The sequence below is a fragment of the Salvia miltiorrhiza genome, unplaced genomic scaffold, assembly GCF_028751815.1.
Source record: "Salvia miltiorrhiza cultivar Shanhuang (shh) unplaced genomic scaffold, IMPLAD_Smil_shh original_scaffold_220:::fragment_2:::debris, whole genome shotgun sequence".
Lineage (NCBI taxonomy): Eukaryota > Viridiplantae > Streptophyta > Magnoliopsida > Lamiales > Lamiaceae > Salvia > Salvia miltiorrhiza.
The window spans coordinates 1-4,098 of NW_026651505.1; the positions used below are offsets into that span (position 1 = coordinate 1).

The 4,098-nt window shown below is 35.7% G+C and overlaps 1 pseudogene; it reads right to left on the bottom strand.

The window, feature by feature from the left end:
- Window positions 1-1,167: 1,167 nt before the first annotated feature.
- On the bottom strand, window positions 1,168-3,804 carry LOC131003579 (laccase-14-like; annotated as a pseudogene).
- Window positions 3,805-4,098: the final 294 nt, after the last annotated feature.

Sequence of the window (4,098 nt, forward strand, 5' to 3'; positions counted from 1 at the left end):
TTTTTTGGTAACTTTTTTATTTTTATTATAAAATAAATTAAAAATAAAAAATGCAAAAAGAATTTAAAAAAATAAGTACAATATAGAGAATATAATAAAATAACTAAATCTTATTTTTATTTTAAAAATAAATTAAATAAATCAAGATTATCCTTATTATATTAGTGTGTGGGTGGCCACAATGTGGCTCCATAGATTTATTGTTTGAAAAGAGTAATGCTAAATAGCCACATTGTGGCTGCCCACAATTTACTTAAGTAAAAAATAATTTAATTTATTTAACTTATTTTTTAAAATAAAAATAAGATTTAGTCATTTTATCATATTCTCTACATTATAGTAATTTTTTTGCAATTTTTTGGTAACTTTTTTATTTTTATTATAAAATAAATTAAAAATAAAAAATGCAAAAAAAATTTAAAAAAATAAGTACAATATAGAGAATATAATAAAATAACTAAATCTTATTTTTATTTTAAAAAATAAATTAAATAAATCAAGATTATCCTTATTATATTAGTGTGTGGGTGGCCACAATGTGGCTCCATAGATTTATTGTTTGAAAAGAGTAATGCTAAATAGCCACATTGTGGCTGCCCACAATTTACTTAAGTAAAAAATAATTTAATTTATTTAACTTATTTTTTAAAATAAAAATAAGATTTAGTCATTTTATCATATTCTCTACATTATAGTAATTTTTTTGCAATTTTTTGGTAACTTTTTTATTTTTATTATAAAATAAATTAAAAATAAAAAATGCAAAAAAAATTTAAAAAAATAAGTACAATATAGAGAATATAATAAAATAACTAAATCTTATTTTTATTTTAAAAAATAAATTAAATAAATCAAGATTATCCTTATTATATTAGTGTGTGGGTGGCCACAATGTGGCTCCATAGATTTATTGTTTGAAAAGAGTAATGCTAAATAGCCACATTGTGCTGAGGTTGAAAAAGTTGGGTACTATTATATTATATATTCTCACTTTAAAGAATCTCTGTCGTAGACAAATAGTATATAATTTGTCGGCATAAAACTTATGTTGCCAAACCCTTGCTGATGTCATGAAAACTTGTAAATTGAATGATAGTTGCATCCTGAGCAGATAAAAATTGAAAATTGAAATGACTTCAATGATTACATAAACAGAAGATAATAAAGTTAACTTTTAATAGCACTTAAATTTAATTAAACTGATAAATTGAAAGTGAACACAGGGAGTAGGAGAATTTTCCCTTTGCCGACAAGCTAGACTTTTTTTATTTGATAGATATGTACTACTAATACTAATAAAATCCCAAGCAAATTAATAAATGATATAATTAAATCCTAAACAATAATTGTTGAGATGGTGCTTCACAGCGGGGCATATCTGGGGGCGGAGGCAACATCTTCTCATTGGGGGCTTCTCCGTCCTTAACGATGAACACCATCTTCATTCCCCAAGTGTAATGACGTTCGAAATGGCAGTGCATGTACCACACTCCTGCGATATATATTGCAACTTTATTTACTTAGTTATCAGACTCTTTGCTTAACTTTACAAAGGAGATGGAAAGAGAAAATAAAAAAAACCTGGATTGTTAGCCTTAAATCTGATAGTGCTCCATCCATTTTTTGGAACGGAAACCGTGTCCATCAACGGCGGGTCAATGAGATTATAGCGTGGCGGATCGGTGGTTGGGTCGAAGTTCCCGAATCCAGTTCCGATAACGTAGAAGTTGTGTCCATGTAAATGTATGGGATGATCGATTCCGATGCCGAAGTTGGTGCCTTGAAGCACGATCTCAACTTCCGAGTTATAGTCCAACATATACACAGCCGTTCCGAATTGGGTGTGCCCCTCATCCTCGGGCTTATAACCTTGCGTGAAGTCGAATATTGTTGATGGCTTGGCCGGGAAATCGGTCGTGAAAACTCCTCCGATCCCTTTGTAATAGGCCTCAAGAATAGTTTGGGTTTCCGGGTAGAGCATGGAGATGTTGTTGATGCTGGCCAGCAGCCTGCCGCTATTCTTGCAAGAATTTGAGAAACAGGGCCCCACATTAATGGTGAGAGTGAAGAAGAGGTTGTGTGTGATGTTCATAGGAAGTTTGATGGGATAGTTGTCGTTGGCCAGGCTTCTGAGCCTCTTGCTGAAATGGGTGGACTCCGCCCAGCCTTGGAATCCAGGGAAAGAGGGAAGCACCGGTGTCGAGGGGGGGGGTGTAGTTACCAACGTACTCGACGATTCCTGTGGTGGGGATGTAAGTATGCCAATAGGGGCTGGCCCATACTCTGCCGGCCATGTAATAACGGCTGGGCGGCTGGTTGGCTTCCAGCAGGAAATCCATGGTCTGGCCGGGGGCAATCGCAATGTGATCGGTGTTCAGCGGCTTCGTGTAGGCGCCGTCCATGCCCACCACCGTCACGTTGTGGTCCTTGATTTTGAAGTACATAATGTAGTTCATCATTGCGTTAACCATTCTGATCAGGTAAGTCTTGCCCGGCTCCACACTCAACTTCAATGTATCTGCATCATATCAAACAATTACTAAAACTTCCTATTTGTTTGGATTTTATCTGGAGAGCCTACCTTGTTTTGAGCAGGGATACAGGTCGCCAGGTTGACCATTCATGAGGAAAGCATCAGAAAAATCGGCAGCTACTCCTTCGGCTATAGACTTCTCGAAAACTTGTTGCACATCAGCATTCCACCACTCTCCTGAAATGTTATTCCCAATTTAATTATAAAAATCCAACACAATTAACATTGGTCGAGAATCTTAATTCAAGCTACCTAGTAAGATGGGAAGTTGAGCATGAGGCTTAGGGAAAGGATAAGTGTGTGTCTTGGGCGGTAGAATGATGATGGCGCCATACACAGTAGCTCGAGTCCAATCGATGTGTGCGTGCCAAAATAAAGTGCCTTCTTCGTTGGAGAGCAACATCCGTTGTCTAAACCTCTTGCCGGGACTAATAGGACACTGCGTCACTTGGGTGACGCCGTCTGTCCATGGATATCTCGGCATTTTTACTCCATGCCTGAAATCACAATGCTATATTATATATGATCATATATATACTACTAATATGCTTTAATTTCACGTACCAATGGATACTTATATTTGCATCGGCGCGATTGATAACATCGATTACCACCAATTCTCCCCTTCTAGCATATATAGTTGGCCCTGGGAACTGCCCGTTTACTGTTAGCATGCTTTTGGTGCTGCATAGCCTGGTGTGTGAAGATCTTCTCACCTGCAAATCCAGGCTTCCAATTAGCTAGCTTTTCTAAAATTAAAAAACATACTCCCTCCGTTCACGAAAGAACTTCCTATTTTTCTATTTCGGGACGTCCACGAAAGAACTTCCTACTTTTTCCTATTTTGGGACAATACCCCATCACTTAAAAAATACTCCCCTTTAAAGACAATTCCCACCACTCAAATAACATTAATTAAAACAACACAATAAATTATTAATACTTTTTCACAATTTCCAATACACTTTACAACTTTTTCTCCACTCTCAATACACTATACAACATTTTATTAAAACCCGTGTCACTCCCTCCTAGGAAATTCTTTCATGGACGGAGGGAGTATAAGAAAAATACAAAATCAATTGATATTATTAGTGATATGATGGCGAACATACCTCAAACTTATGAACTAAGGCATGGACTGGACCCATGCCTCCGAGCATAATAATACCTAAGAAGCATAGGATGAAAACCTTAAGCTTCCTATAAGAAAACATTCTTCTGGTATGTATTGCTTAGATAGGAGAATTTCCTTTTTCTCTTTTCCGTATTTATAATGTTGATTCTAGCTTACATCTTTCCATTTCCTCTCATTTATTTCTGAAACGTACGTGTGGGCGCATCGTGCATGACTTCCGCTTTACGAGTCACGACCCCAAATATTTTAGTTGGGATGATTATTAATCCCAAGAAAAAAGGCTCACTTTCTAATGTTTTTGGCATTTAACACAATATAAAACTAAGAAAATGCATAGTTTAGATAGGTGTCAATACTTAAAGCAGTGTAAACATCAAAATTGCATATTTAATTAACACTACAACGTCCATTCGTGCGAACATCAAAA